Source organism: Armigeres subalbatus, chromosome 3 (genome assembly GCF_024139115.2).
Source record: "Armigeres subalbatus isolate Guangzhou_Male chromosome 3, GZ_Asu_2, whole genome shotgun sequence".
Classification (NCBI taxonomy): Eukaryota; Metazoa; Arthropoda; class Insecta; order Diptera; family Culicidae; genus Armigeres; species Armigeres subalbatus.
This window is the reverse complement of record NC_085141.1, coordinates 124,656,216-124,672,708: the sequence shown is the minus strand read 5'-3', so window position 1 is coordinate 124,672,708 and position 16,493 is coordinate 124,656,216. Positions and strand designations below refer to the sequence as shown.

Genomic DNA, 16,493 nt, shown 5'->3' with positions numbered 1-16,493 from the left:
GTTTACCGATGAATCGAAGTTTGATCTGTTTTCCACCAAGAGGCGAATATTTGTTCGACGCCTTCCTGGTGAACGAATGAACTTCAATTGCGTGGTGCCCACAGTGAAGCACGGTGGAGGCTCTGTTTTGGTTTGGGGTTCATTTGCTGGGACGAAAGTGGGAGATTTGATCCGGATCACCGTAATACTGAACAAAGAAGGCTATTTGAAGATTCTTCAAGAAAATGCTGTGGAAATGGATTGAGTCTCATAGGAAAAGGATTTACTTTGCTGCAGGATAATGACCCCAAGCATTCTTCGAAACTTTGTCGTGGATATGCATCTGAGCTTGAGAAGCAGAAGATATTAGTTAACATGGAGTGGCCAGCTCAATCTCCGGATCTAAATCCCATAGAGCTGCTATGGGATGAACTAGATCGAAATGTGAGGAAAATGCGACCAGTAAACCACAATCATTTATGGGAATGTTTACAGGCATGCTGGCAAAGCATTGGAGAGGAAACGTTGAAAAAGCTCATCAACCGTATGCCGAGGGTGTGCAAGGCAGTAATATACGGAGGATACTTTGAAGAGGCAAAAATTTAGTAGTTTAGTACTAATTTAATTATTATCTGTTCCATTTCGGTTTCTGCTAAATGCACATATTAAATAGATTTTAATTTGTTTGAACTGGATAGCTTGTGTGTAATTTTGAATAGCTAGTAATAATAGAGACAGAGTAAGGTGGCTTGATCGGCCGCCCTCTTATTCCGTTCTATTTGACGCCCTGATGCTATGGACACAATTTCAGCCATATCGGACAACGTTTGGGCGGTGCTAAACTCATTGGAAGTTAGTATGGAAAAATGTATGGAGAAATATCGAAAAACAGTAATTTGGAGCTTATTTATTAATGTTTTTTCCATACTAATTTGAGCCACCCTAAGGAAGAGTCTGATTTTGAGGGTGTCCATGGTGGAAAAGGTATATGGACACAGCCCCTAAATCGTATATACCAAAACATACCTGAATTATAAATTTTGATACATTATGGGACCCCACAAATTGTATTTTCACATGTGTTCACTGAATTAGTTTGGCTTTCTGATTAAAAAACCCCTTATTTAACCAGAAAACCATAGAACTTCTAGACCAATGCCGAAACATTTGATTTTCATGGAAATTCCCGATTTTTCGAATAACAAGTTGGTAGCCACCCAGAATCAAAGAGGACACTATTTCAGTTGTGTCAGAAGTTACACAAAACTACCTGTTGAGCATGCTTCGTTTTCCGACTTTTAATTCAAATTATTTCAAACAAATTATGTTCTGTGTTGAATTCTGGAATTGAATCATAAGCAAATCAGCTCTTCCAGAGGACAACTTTGTGCTCCGATGTGTACCCAATCGATTCAAATATCAGGTTACTGTAAGAAAGCATTTTGAAAAGTGTCTACGAGGAAATTTTGAAATTATTCACATTCCTGGGTCTGAAGAAGTCCCAGGGTCCCTGAAGGGTCCCAGAAGGCTATTTGGTTGCCACCCAGGATCAATACGATTGTCGAAACCAGATACAAAACATTAAATAGACATAAGATAAACACGTAGCCCTCGGGATGATCTGGAACTCCTGGAAGACCACTGGGTGGCCAACCGGGGTCAATGAGTAGTACTTGCATTGATGTTGCTCTGACATTGCTACAACCAACGGTTTAGAAAAAATTGCAGCTTTCTGGGACGAATTACCAAAATTGACCACTTCACGGGATGTTCTGGAACTCCTGGAAGACCACTGGGTGGCCATTCGTTGTCAATGAGTACTACTTGAATTGATGTTGCTTTGACATTGCTACAACAAACGTATTAGAAAAAATCGCAGCTTTCTGGAACGAATTACTAAAATTGACCAGCTCACGGCATGTTCCGGAACTCCCAGAGGCCCACTGGGTGGCCACACAGGGCCAATGAGTGGTGCTTCCATTGAATTTGTTGTCACAATACGATTACGAAAGATAATGTAAATAACGCAGTTCTCTGGGATGAATCACATGGTAAATTCAATAGATGTTCCGGAATCCGGACTAGCCGGATTTTCACCTGGCGATCATCGCAGCCCAGGGAACTAAATTGCCCTCACTATCAACGTACTTGTTGTCGTGAACAATTTTGTAGACGGTTCCATCATTTAAAATGGAAAAGATCCGATAATACATGATCACGAATATGTTAGTTCTAGAGTGATGCTAAACTTTTTGGGGTGTTGCAATACTTATTTTTGCGCTTCCATACTTTTGGCGGGTAGTGTATGTGTATTGTTGAAGAATTTAATTATTATTTACGTTAAAAATAATTTAAAAGATTTCTTGCGCCTTCAAGGGATAAGGATAATAATGTCCCCTAAATCAAATTTATCTACATACAAACATAAGTAAAACATCCTCATAATACGGCAATCAGAATACATAAGAAACATACCAATACAATAAAACAGGACATAGCAATCTTCAATTTTTGTTGTAATTTGTGCCTCGATAGTATGCCGCGAAAAGTCGTTGCAGAGCAGCGGGCGATGGATTAAAATAATAAAGATGGACCACTGCGTTCAAATTGGAATATCACAGAGCTTCTGAAGGAGAAATTCTCCAAAAATACTAATGTTAGAGTATTCCACAATTCTTGTATAACGAGTTCCTAGAATTCCTGAAAAAGAATTTCTCCAAAATATCTGGGGAAAATTTCCAAAGAGTTTTTGTGAAAAGGAATACCTGTGTTGAAGGGGTGGGGGCAGTGGTGCTGCAGTTATTCAGGTTTTTTGTGGAATAATTCCCCATAATTCCTGATTGGGCAAGTTCTTAGACCTCTTGAGGAAGGAAATCACCATAATTCCTCGAGATGGAAGAACCGAGCATGCTTGGAAAAATAGTTTCCCAGCATTCAGAGCCTTGAATTCCCTGGTGGCGGAATTTTCATAATTTCTGAATCTCAGAATGAATATTCCAAATTCTGGGAGAAGAAATTTCCCAGGAAGGGTTAGCGTAAATCAAACCTTGAGGATTTCCTGGTTTGAAACTAGTTATGTAAAATGGTGCTCAAAATATGTCTAGTTCTCCTATGTGTGAAATGGCTCAACATTTCGGGGTGCTCCTGTGCGGGAAAGTGTTTAAAAACATGATTTTAATTACGCGGTGAGAAGAAGTGAAGTGCAGTGATAATCTCAGAGAGATAATAAATTGGCACGTAACTGCTGATTAATCCCAAATTTTGATCCAAAGTATATAGTATACAATAAAGAAATATGTTCATTATGACAGGAAGTAAAATTATAAGCTATTAACAGGTTAGTAATTCGAATATTGAGCTCGCATTCGAATGTTGATGGATGAAGGGTGAGGGAGGAGTGGGGGATACTTGTTAGCGAACGGGTGCCATATTGACTGCCATCGTGGTACTCCTCCAACCGTGTCCTTAAGTTCACTCCTGACGGAATCCAAGTTTCAAATTGCTCGCGTTTTCGGGGGCACATCACTCGATACGGAGGCGGCGCTTAACTGTCATTTTTGTTGATTTAGCTTTGCTGCGTCGCATCATGCGTGAAACTTTAAAAATGACAGTTGTGCATTGCTTCCGTGTCGAGTGGTGTGCCCCATTCGGAACTGTACTTTCGGTGTGTCGCCATACTGTTATCCTTTGTAGTGCGAAAATTATTATTTTTCCGGGTGAATTCGGAACAAATAAAAAAGTTACCGGTGTGTAAATCACTGGGGAGGTGAAGAAATAGTCAGAAACGGGGTCTACGTTCTTTTTTTGACTGTGCAAAACCCGATAGATAGAAGAAGTGTGGAAGTGACCGGCAAGATGGGGAAGCCGCCGGACGGCGGCAAAACGTTTCAAGAATATGAATACAACAAAAACGACGTGGCGCCCTATCGTGTCATCGTCCAGCTATTAGACGACAAGGATGGAGCCGTTCATATAAACAAACTGACATTTGGACAACTGATGACGAAAACGGAAACATACCGACAGAGCATCACCAACATCCGAACTCTCGGTAAATACAAGCTGATCGTTTTCTTGGGAGACTTGCAGGCAGCAAACCAACTGAAGAAAGACCCTGTGCTGAAGGAGCATAATTACAAAGCGTACATCCCGCGCAGTTTCGTTTCTGTCTCCGGAGTGGTAGCCGGAGTTCCGGTGGACATGACTATGGAAGAGATTCGAGAAAGCATCAGCTGTTCGTGCCCGATCCTAAATATCAACAGACTGCACCGCTTTGAAGGAGGAAGGAAAATCCCAACGAGCCGAATTGGAATAATTTTCCGCGCGAGTCAGCTGCCAAGAGAGGTTCGCATGTTCTGCTGCATCAACACCGTCCGTCCTTTCGTTAACAGGCCGATATTGTGTCTCAACTGCCTGAGATACAACCACCAAACAGAAAACTGCAGATCGAAGAAACGCTGTCCCAATTGTGCAGCAGTACACGAAGGTTTGCAGACAGGAGAATGTGATAACCCAAAAAAATGTTTCTACTGCAAGTCGGAGCACCGTACATCAGATATGGACTGTCCAGAACGAATCAGACAACGAAACATCAAAACGATAATGGCACGAACAACCCTGACCTACATGGAGGCTAAGGAACAGAATCCCATCTTGACCCAAAATCGGTACGACATACTATCGAACGAGGAAGAGTATCCAGCATTGCCACAATCATACTCCGCCATGGTTGCCGGAGAGTACACAGCGAAACCCAGCTTCAGGCCAAAACCTCAGAGGACAAAGCGTCCGCTAGAAGAAGTGGTGATTGCAGATCAAGTTGAAGTTTTCGCAGACAGGAAGAAAAAAGCATCCGGCGAATCAAGCAACAACGGAATCGCTCTCTTCAACAAGTTTCGTGTTACGGACTTTGAGAGGTGGGCACAAAAAACGGCGGAACAGCGATCACAGGAGATTAATCAACAACTATCTGATGCCAGTGCCAGTAGCAGCGGAGCAGAAGGCGTGTCCAAATCCCTGGGCGCGATTAATAGAAGCATCAACACCGAAAAGAAGAGCAAGGAAAGATCGCGGAGTAGGAGCAGGTTGAGAGACAAATCCAACGAAGCATGTAAACCGTCAGAGTCAGAAGTCAGATTTTTTCAAATAAACATTCAGAGTTTAGAAAAACATAAGGAAGAGCTAACACGAGTATTAATCAAAGAGGACTATACCATAGCTCTCATCTCAGAGTGCTGGAGTAAACTAGAATTAGAGCGAACGAAATACAAAATACCAGGGTTTTTTTCCTTTTTGAAATCCAGAAACGACGGATATGGAGGTGCAGGAGTAATTATAAACAAAAGAATTAAGTCAAGAGAAGTTCAGCTACCTAATTTCCCTAGAATTCAAGCGGTTGGTCGTCATCTGTTGGCTGCGGATATACTGGTTGTATCGCTGTATGTGGCGCCAAGTATAACCGCTACCGACTTCGAGAGCCAGTTAAAACAAATCTTTCGTCAGGTTACCGGATACAGAAAGGTGATAATTGGAGGGGACTTCAACGCTCACCATTTCTCATGGGACTCGCGGCATTCGGATGGAAAAGGTTCGATATTGTTCGATCTTGTGAACGATGAAAATTTGGTCATTATGAATAATGGACAACCAACTTTTTACCCGGTCGATGTGAATAAGCGCCCTTCAGCCATAGACCTAGTGCTGGTGTCATCTGCATTGCTTCTAGATACGACTACAACAATTCTGGACTATGGAGTCACCATGTGGCCTTGGAGACAGTGGTTCAACTAAACATTCCGCGAAAACCAGAACATTTCATCAACAGGAAAAAAGTCTTCGAAGAGATTAAAAACGTGGATGCTGAAAGCGTAACTACACGGGTAAAAATCCGTTCCCAGAAATGAGAAAATAATTCATGATTCCATGAATCCGTCGTGTTTTCATGTTATGAAAATACACCATGAATATAAATCATGATTTCATGATTTATTTTCGCGTAACGCAACCAATGCGTTACAATTTGGTTGTTAAAAACGACAGAATAAAAAAAAGTTCAACAGGGGATTCGAACTCGAGCACACTGAGCGAGAGTCCGGCGTGCTACCTCTCAGCTGTTCTTACTTCTTGGGAATGGAGTGTTCGAAGTATAACCGGTTATGCATACTGTCGACTGATGAGGATTGCCTAGTACCATGAATAATGTTCCTGAAATCATGAATTATAATCATGGTTTCATGAACTGACCTGATTCATGATTTCATGATTTTTTATTCATGCCTGTGGGTATGCATTTGTTTCCGTGTACCATGGCAGATCTTCAACGAGAAACAAAATCGATTCTAAAGAATTCCAAACAGAAGAACAAACACTCGCCGAAATTCTGGTGGACAGACGAAGTTGAGCAAGCCTGGAAGGACAAAAAAGCTGCCAGGATGCTATTCAATAGAACTGGAGGAATCAAGGAACTGTTGGATTTCCGGAAAAAGGAAGCGATCTTTGTCAGAATAAAGAAGGAATCATCGAGGGCGAAGTTCCAGGATTTCGTCACCAGTATTGATCCACAAACACCATCGGCCGTCGTGTGGGGCCAACTACGAAAGCTTACAGGAGGGAAAAGAAGGACCGAAAACATTCTCATTCATGATGACACCAATCTCGCAATCGAATTTCTGAACAAACATTTTCCGGTAGAACCTTATCAAGACGACTCTCCGGCTCGCACCGCTGATTACGATGTGCTTACTGTGGACTTTTGGCAAAGCCACATTGCCAAGAAAACACAGGGTAGGGCACGATTATCAGCTCCGGGGCCAGATGGGATTACTTACCGAATGCTCCAAGCTTTACAACCGCCAGTTAGAGACAACATTATTCGGAATTTGAATTTGATCTGGAGAACACACAGAATACCAATCGACTTGAAAACGATCAAAGTCGTTGCCGTACCTAAACCAGGTAAAAACCCTGAGACGGTTGAAGGTACACGACCGATTTCGTTAGTGAACTGTGGACTCAAGCTGTTGAACTCAGCCATTCTGAAAAGATTGGAGCAGATTTTAGAGGAGAGGGACATCCTTCCAAAATTATCATTCGGATTCAGAAAACGAATGTCTACCATTACTTGCTTAGAGTTCGTTGTGAACAGGGTCTGCCAAATTAAAAATCAAAACCGAACAACAGCAATAGTATTCGTCGATCTTTCAAATGCGTTTAGTTGCGTGAAAACTGACAAACTAGAAGAAACTCTCTTGGCCCTTAGCATACCACCGGAGATGACAAGCTGGTTCATTTCCTTCTTGACGAACAGGAAGATACAAATACAGGTTGCAGGAAAAACAATAACTCGGTTTGTAAGTCAGGGATTACCACAGGGTGATGTGTGTTCTCCCACGTTATTCAACATCTACACAGCAGTGCTTCACGACATCAGGGTCGAAGGCGTAATACTGGTGCAGTACGCTGACGACTTTGCGATAATCATCGAAGGTGGCAGCAGAGAGGAAGTCTCCCTTAGAGGAGAGGCTTTCCTGAGAGCGTTCAAAGACAAAGCGGAAGAGCTGAATCTATCAATAAATCCACAAAAAACAAAAAGCATGCTGTTCATCAACAGCTCGAAAGAGCTGAAAATCGGCGTTGATGGTGTCATTCTTGAAAACGTAAAAAATCACAAATATCTCGGTGTGGTTCTGGACAGGTCGCTACGATATGGCGCCCATCTGAGGGACTTGACACAAAATATGATCAAGGTCATTAGTGGCATCAAATTTGGTGGACACCCCCAGACGCTTGGCATGGTATATAACGCGTTGTTCAAAAGCTGTATGGACTACGGATCTACAATATACGGATCAGCATGTAAGACCAATCTAGCTAAAATCGATGTATTGAACAATCAATGCCTAAGGAAGGTCACCGGTTGCACAAAATCGACACCAATCAACACATTGTACGCAATTGCAGGGCAGTACCCATTAGAATTCCGCCGTCTTTATAATGCCGGTAAGCAGCTAGCAAGACACTATCATCGAAACTCAGTTGTTCAACTACAGCTGGAGAACACAATTGAACAGGATTTAGAACGGGACAAGAGTCGATATAGTTTTCTAGAGCAAGTTGCGCTGGACCATTCGCCAATACTTCACGTGACGTCATCCTCATTTATCAGTGAAAATCAGTGGAAGGATGTTCGGATAGAAACCGAATTGCCAGACGGCCATTGGAGAAAGAAAACGACGGATGTTCGAACCTTGAAACAGCTAACACTATCGTTAATACATGGCAGATACACAGGAAGACGTATCATCTATACAGATGCCTCCCGCAACTGGGAATCGTGCGGGATTGGTGTCTATGACAGTTACACCAATTTTCAGCTTAGTTTAAAACTTGAAAACTACGTATGCATAATGTCCGCTGAGCTAGAGGCTATCTGGGTAGCACTACAGTATGTGCGTCGCTCCGGGATATCCAACGCAGTAATCATGACCGACTCGAAGGCAGGTTTGGAGTTCATCAAATCCAACATCGAAGAACGTTACCGAGATGAATTCGTAGAAAAATTAATGGATATGGCTTCGAAAACTCGCACCACTTTGCAATGGATTCCTGGCCACATTGGAGCCGCTGGGAACGAGAGAGCTGATCACCTGGCGAAGGCAGCTTTGGATCAGCATTACATCTGCAACAATAAAGTCCTTATTCATGACGTCGAAAATTACTTCCTTTGGTTGGCTGAAACGAAATCGCAACAGTGGTACCTCGAATATGCTGCTGTGGATGGTAAAGGACGCAAATTTTTCCAGTTCCAGAACACAATCCCTCACAAACCCTGGTATTCCGGACTACAGCTCTCCAATTCTGAAACTCGCACGCTAAATCGGCTCCTGGCAGGCCATGATTACTCGGCTTATTGGTTATCAAAAATGAAAATACAACCAGATTGTATTTGCGTAAATTGCAATACAGTAGAAAATGCCGAACATATTTTGTTCTCCTGTACCAAATACGCACTAACCAGAAACAAATACGAATTGAATGAATACAACAACATATATCAAGTCTAGAGTGCTTTGAAAATAGGTCGTATGTGCAAAAGAGAGTCTCTCTTTGGATCTATTCTCTTTCGATTATTACAAAACTATACAAAAGTTTACTTCGATTTTTTTGGCAGATAACCAAAGACGATAGCTTTGTCTATCATGCTGAAGTGGAAATGTAGCAAAAAATGCAAAACTAGCCGATATATTAGCGAAAGAGAGCGCGATCAAAGAGAATCTCTCTTTTGCACATACGACCTATTCTCAAAGCAATCTAGAAGTCTTTTCCACCAAAAATCTTACACTCATCCGTAATGTAGTTGCCTTCCTTAAGGTGATTATAGAATGAAGCCCGTGGTGAATTTCAAATTCACCACACGTTTATCTACATACATTTCCAAATCCCCAAATCTGGCGTAATCGTTTTCGTACAGTGCCAAAACTCAAATTATGATTGTTCAGCATAACTAAGCAAACGATCTACCATTATTTTAGCCCCGTACGCGTTATGGTTCTTTCATGTCGTGCTCTTGAAAAAAATATTGGAAAAGCACGTGGTTTACAAAATGGCCGATTTCTGGCTTCATTCTATAATCACCTTAAAGAAATAAACAAACAAATCTGAAGATCTGACATAACGGTTTGACAGTTCAAGCTCCAAAGTATTTATACCTCGCTGTCAAAAGTCGAACGACTGTAAATAAAACACACTGGCAAGTGCTGGCAATAGCGTTGCTATGCTACCACACGCTCTCTTTCCCGGAGAGCAACCAGAAATGAGAAGAAGAAGTGGTGTGCCCGCGAGCACTTTGAAACTTGATTCCGTCAGGAGTGATCTTAAATTATTACAACGGCGCGCCAAAAATTAACCAGTCAGTGGCGCGGTCAAAAATTCGAGCGGCGCACCGGTAAAAAATGGTGGCGATGGCGCAAAAAAAAACTGGCGCAAAGCTCTAGACGTAGGACGCAGTTTAGTGTTCATTAAGCACTTCCACAGTTGTTAACTGCGAGGTTTCTTACCATTTTGCATTTGTATATCATGAGGCCAACATGATGATGTCTTTACGCCCGAGGAAGCAGACAATTTCAATGAAATTTCCGGCAATCGAACCGGAATCGAACCCAGCCACTTCAGCATGGCCTTGCTTTGTAGTCGAGTATATTACCGCACGGCTACAGAAGGCCCTTAATTTTAATCTGGTTACAAATATCAATCAAATGGAAGCTTTTTTGCCAGATTCGTCCGTATCCAATCGTAAGCTTAGGCAAAACGTTCTGCTATAGTGAAGCTCTGTAAAATGACGTTCTTTAATTGATTTTAGCCCCTATGACGATGGGGAAATACCAGCCGTGTCCCTATATAAATTTTAAATTGTCTATGTTTTCCAGGTGGAGCGTAATGGTGTTCGAGCGAGCATTGGCATTCGCCGCCAGTTCCAACCGAACCCCGAAGATGCAATTTCGCACCACCCGGACCCGGTTCTGTTCCAGTACGAGGATGAAGTTCTCGGTCACCTAATCAATTGTCACCAACGACGACACGCAAACCATGCTACAATCGACACGGGATCTGGTCAAAACGGTCAACGACTTTATCACTAGAGTAATAGAAAACAGCTCCGATGAGGAGCAATTACATAAAATGTGATATTTTAAGGTAAATAGTGAGGGCTATTCGTTTGAACGTTTGTTAAAACAAGACTTCTTCTCTATGTACGCGCAGACAAAATTAGGTATGTTATTAGATACTCTGAAGGAAGAAGAAGCTGGTCTTCACGGTGACGACGAATTAATCCGAACACTTAAAGAAATTGCTCAAAAAGTGCCTCTAAGACCAATAGATACGTGAGTGTTCGCTACAAACGCACGAAATATTGAGTAATGATCGATTTTCCCACAGTGATTTCCCTTCACATAGAACGATAGAAAACAGGAAAAGACAAACTGAATTCCAGGAACGCATAAGTAGACTTGATAGCCGATCGGAGAAGGAGGCAGTCATGTGCCGGGCCAATAGTCTTAAGCGTGCCATACATGACGTGATGAAGTACGAAACTAGCTTGCTTTATGTGCCTAAGCGAATATCGATTTCATGAACCGAAAGGTACTTCGTGACTATTTCCATCTAACATTTATGCATTTATGGTTCTAATTCCTCAAGCAGATACATCCCGTAATTCACCCATCCAGATCACCATCATCATCGATCTCGCCATCGGTATCCACCCGCGACTTACATGCATATCACCGCTGCGGACCTGGGCGTGACTCCATGGACGAGCATTTCCTGAGCAATGTTAACCTGGTCCCAAAGCAGTTCGCCGATGGAAGTAGCCGTCGGAGCTCCGGCATTCCGGAAAACTACAGAATCTCCAGCATCGAAGAACAGAGGAAAACAGCATCCACACGGAGAAGTACGACGCACTGAACGCTGCATTGCAAGCCTCGCCAACATCGAAGAAAAAGTAGACAATCAATTAGGGACGATAAGGACGACACGTTGAACCAGAAATCGACCACAACGACCACTTCGGACTCGCAATCAACGACGGCTCCGTACGACTTTTCGTTGAATGACACAAAGACTGTAAAGTTCGACCAAGATGCGAGTAGCGCATTCGAACGCTTAGGGTTTAAACCATTCAAGAAAGGCATCGAGCAGCGCCAACAACAGCTCCAGCAGCAGAGGAGCGATCCGGCGGAGTATATGCACTTCCAACCGATTGAGGTATACGAGCGGAACTTGTACCGTATTCAGCAGCAAAGCAGCAAAACAACAGCAACATTCCGAACATGGAATGGAAAGTAGTCGAACAGAAGAGTTCCAAATGCTGCAGGTACCGAGTATCGCCTGCCATCCCTGGAGAACCGCCAGAAAATATGTATTTAGCGAAACATAACGATCATCGATACAGATCTACCGGTAAGATTACTTAATTGAATCGACCAGTGTACAAAATTAATCATTTGAAATTTGCTGCAGGAACGGTCATCGTCGGACGAAGCACCAGGAGAAGCTAGCGATGTATTATCGGCCATCAGTAACGAGGAATGCAGTGGACTTCCGAAATTTTGGACCGCCCGTCCGAGGAAACTCCCAAATACCAACTGCCGAATTGATACAAGGAGCCCGGATTCGATTGAAGCGCGGTTTAATCTATCATATATCTCGTTTATCTTCAATCGATGTTTCTTCTCATTCTTCAACAGGATCTAGACACGGATCGCTTCAGCCACATCGACTCCGGAAACGAGTGACACCACGAAGCGCTGCATGGCGAAAGCCTAATGGACGACATCAGCTGGTATTGGGTCAGGAACTGTTGGGAGCCCTGATGGACAACACCATCACGAAGACACAACGACCCTCTGCAACTGGATCATACCAAGCGACGTAGCTTCAAGAACAAACAACAGCAGCAGCAGCAGCAACAACAACGAAAGGGAGTGATCGAAGCGGAGCAGTGTGGTTTTGAGAATCGGGTGTTCGACATCGATAACCGGTGTGATGACCAGAAAGTACGCGAACCTCGTTACTGCAGTCTGGCCAAATTTGTCGAAGGAATGACATCGCAGGAAGAGTTTCAAACGCCGTCGGTGCAGGAATACCTTCAAGAAGCTTAGCAAGTCAGGCTTACAAAACACAAGAAAACGAGTACGAAAACACAAAGATGTTGGCAAAAATTATCTGCAGCCACATGGGTCTCCATCGGACGTATCTCCGACACAGACAACACCGTTCAGTACAGAATACTTAGCCTCAGCGTGTACCAACGTGGATGAGGATAGCTGACAGACTTCGACGACAAGGAAGAACAATCGGACGATGACCAAGACACTGAAGGCGCCGCCGGAGGACACTCGGAAGACGAAGAGATCGACGAACCAACGACGATGAGCAATCACTATACATGACAGGAATTCCGACAATCAACGTAGTCGTCGAACCACCATCGCCGGCGATGAGCGACGAACTACGATCGCTGCGGTGCCGGAAATGGCGGCACTCGAGTCACACGCCGAACACCCTGGCACCGGAAATCAACGTTAACCGGCGGCACTCGGGCAACAATCCGAATTTGCTAGGACTGGACTCGAGCAATTCGCTTCCTGAACTGCTCACCGGCTGCGACGCGGCGAATCAGCAGGAAGTTTGCTTTTTAAACCGGAGGCGCTGAGCTGAAAAGCAATATGTTTAGCTCTAATCTGGGTTTGTTCAACTTCGACGTGACTCTGAGAGTAAGAGGAGGAGAAAAAGAAGAAGGATGAGAAGGAGGATAGTTAAGAAGTTGCCGATAATCAATCCACTGGTGCAGTTACCGTCTTGGCCAAACGTGAGCAGTGGAACGGGATTCATTTCGAAGTGTTTGTTAGCGAACGCAGATACCTTATGCGCGGCTGTAAGCCTCTGATGGATCCCGATGAAACACTGATGGAAGGCTATTCGGAGAAGGCCGTCATGAATAACTACTTTGGCATCGGGATTGATGCGAAGATTTCCTTGGACTTCCATAAAACGGAGGAACATCCGGAGAAGTGTAGATCCGGCCAAGAACTACATGTGGTACGGAGTGCTGGGTTGAAGCAGTGGCTTCAGAAGACGTACAAAATCTCGAGCAGAAGGTTCAGCTCGAGTGCGATGGTCAGCGTATTCCGCTGCCATCGCTGCAGGAAAATGATTCTGAACATTCCGAGCTTTATGGGCGGTACGAACTTGGGGTACGAAAAGGAGGACGATTGTTTCCTCAAAGCTTTGACGATCGTATTCTGGAGGTGGTGGCCGTGTTCGGTTCGGTTCAGATGGCTGCATCTCGGTTGATCAATCTCCAGCACACCGGATTGCGCAGTGCCAAAGCGTGCAGATCAATATTTTAGGTTAGTTTTGTAAGGATTTTGAAATTTTGTTATTTACACATTGTTTACTATTCAGGTGAGGAATGCGTTCCTACAAGTGGATGGAGAGGCATGGTACAGCCACCTGGAATGATTCGTATAATTCACAAAATCGAGTTCAAATGTTGTGCCGCAATCGCTGTTTAGAGAATGCACTGAAGAGCTGGAGAGAAACAGCGCCAGCACAGTATTTCTATAGCTGCGAACAGCCGTCGACGACGTCTTCGAGCAACTCGTGTCCGTATCGGACGATTTGTTCAATGAAAGGAGACGTACCTTGCTTAACTTTATCGAGTGCGTTAGCACGTTTGAAATGGGTCAAGTTTTGATTATTTCGCACCCATCGCTCCAACCAGATCTGTATACGGTGGCAACCAAACGGCTGACGCATTGGAATGATCCATCCGGGTGGTAAGATTATCGACGGGCCGGATCTGAGACGACAGCTAACTGAATTGGTGAGTACTATGGACAAGGGCGTTTCCGAACTCATTTGGCGAAATTTATTATTTTCCAAAACAACATTTTCGGCCGTATGACCTGTTTGGATATCTTCAGCCAAACCTTTATTTGCGCCAAATCATTTGTTCGGCCAAATAGCTTCTTTGAGATTAGATAGAATTCGGCAAATGACTTTCGCCTAAACAAACCTTCCTCAGTTCTGTAGAACACAGCCATAGTTCAACATCTGTAAAGTTAACCACATCTTTTTCGGACAGGTTCGCGCGGCGACAGCTGTCGAGAACACTTGTGACCTGCTGCGGAGCGTAGCCACAGCCTGATTCTGCGCGAAGACCTGGAAACGAAACTGAGCGTGTCGCTCGCCAACATGGAAATGGAGCTGGGTAAGTGCAGTCTGCAGCAAACCAGTGACGGCGATACGAAGGTGTATCTGAACGTGTTGGCTGAACGAGGACGTCGACCATCGTAAGAAGCAAAAGCCATTCTGGTTGCGTTTCCGTGGTCACCACGGTCCAGGCGGCTCCGGAGTCGGCGGTGGAAAGTCAAAACGAACGCCGATCTGGTCAAAATTGGGGAGTGGGCGAAGTGGTGACATGGCTGGAAGCCATAGATGACAGAGTACGTGGATAGTTTCATTAAGAATGACATACGGGTAGGAGCTGCTACGTTGGCTCGGAGATTTGAAGGATCTCGAGTCACCAAGGTGGGTCACGTGAAGCGATCCTGCAAGCAATCAAAGATCTGGCAGCACCAGCGTCGGATAGGAAGGTACATTAGGTATTAGATGCATTTCAGTTTTAACTAATCGGAACTGTGGCTAGTAGACTATCGGATATCTATATCATACTCTATAGAATGGATAATTTGAAAGTATCCGAAGCAGGTCAGCAAACACAAAGGAATCGAAGCAAGGTATTTAAATTGTTTTAATAATCAAGAAACCAAAAGACTTCATTTACTCTGGTATAAGCAAATATTCCAAGTCTTTTAGTATTCATTCGTTTCGGGAAAGGCACGAAACTCTTAGCATCGCAATAATGGTTAGAGGAAGAGGTTGTGTCGGACACGTAGATCATTCCAAGCCGATAGCAGTAGAAATGTTGGAACCAAGTGGAATAGTACGAAGCCTGATGCAGTAAATATCATGAAATATCTATTTTGCTTTGGTAGTTTATGAACTAGAATAAACCGAGAAGAAGAACAGAAAACGTAATCTTGAGAAGCCTAATGTTAATTGTGTTTTAGTTAAGTTTTCCGATGTTCAATTGCAAAATTGCTGCGTGAGTGTGCATCACGAGTGTAGTTTTCCTTTCCAAAAACAGAGATATATTCCGTTTGTGTTCGCATCAAGTGTGATAGAGTCGTTAGGCAAACAAATTAAAATGTCAAAATTCTAAATCCAGTTGCAAGGAAAAACAGGAAATCTTTATCCATACATATACATGACACTTACCACTTGTGTTCCATTGAGGTACTTTAGTGCTGTTGAGTGTATACTTGTCTGTGTGTATGTACTTGGATGTCCGGAATCGTCAGAATAACGGAAATGTGACTACACGCTAGGAAAACAGCAATGATATTAGAATGAACTCCATATTCTAGGTAAACATTAAATAATTCGAATGATTCTCATGTGTGAATAGAATTATCCTTTTCCATGGAGTTGAATCCTCAAGAAGCTTAGGAGAATAAAAAAAAAATATATGTAAATAGTTAGAGACCCAAAATATTGTTAATCCTGGAGAAACTGGTTAGCGATCTCATTAGTGTAATGTTTTCGAATTAATTTCAAAATACTTTGAATTCTGATTTGTTTTACAAACTTATATTTGTTCAGCTGCTTTCATATTGTGTTTATTTCAAAGCTCCAATATTTTTTTGTTACTCTTTTCAGTTATCTATCCATATCTTCTCCGGATTTTTCTTCTGATTGAATTGAATTATCATTGGATATAGATTGATCCTTATGGACTTGGACTTACACTCATAAAACATAATTACTACTAAGAAATTAAATATTTGTTTTGAAATTTCGAAGATTAGTATGTTAGATGGTTGCTTTTTGATGGGAAAGGATGTTTCCGAAACTATTCGGTCGAAAACCACTTGGCCGAATGGGCTTTA

At 43.1% G+C, this 16,493-nt stretch overlaps 2 pseudogenes; both read left to right on the top strand.

The window, feature by feature from the left end:
* The window catches only part of LOC134221966 (diacylglycerol kinase eta-like), an 89,097-nt pseudogene extending 73,951 nt beyond the window's left edge, over positions 1–15,146 (top strand).
* Positions 15,147–15,406: 260 nt separating this feature from the next.
* Positions 15,407–16,493, top strand: part of LOC134221964 (pyridoxine/pyridoxamine 5'-phosphate oxidase-like) — a 2,088-nt pseudogene continuing 1,001 nt past the window's right edge.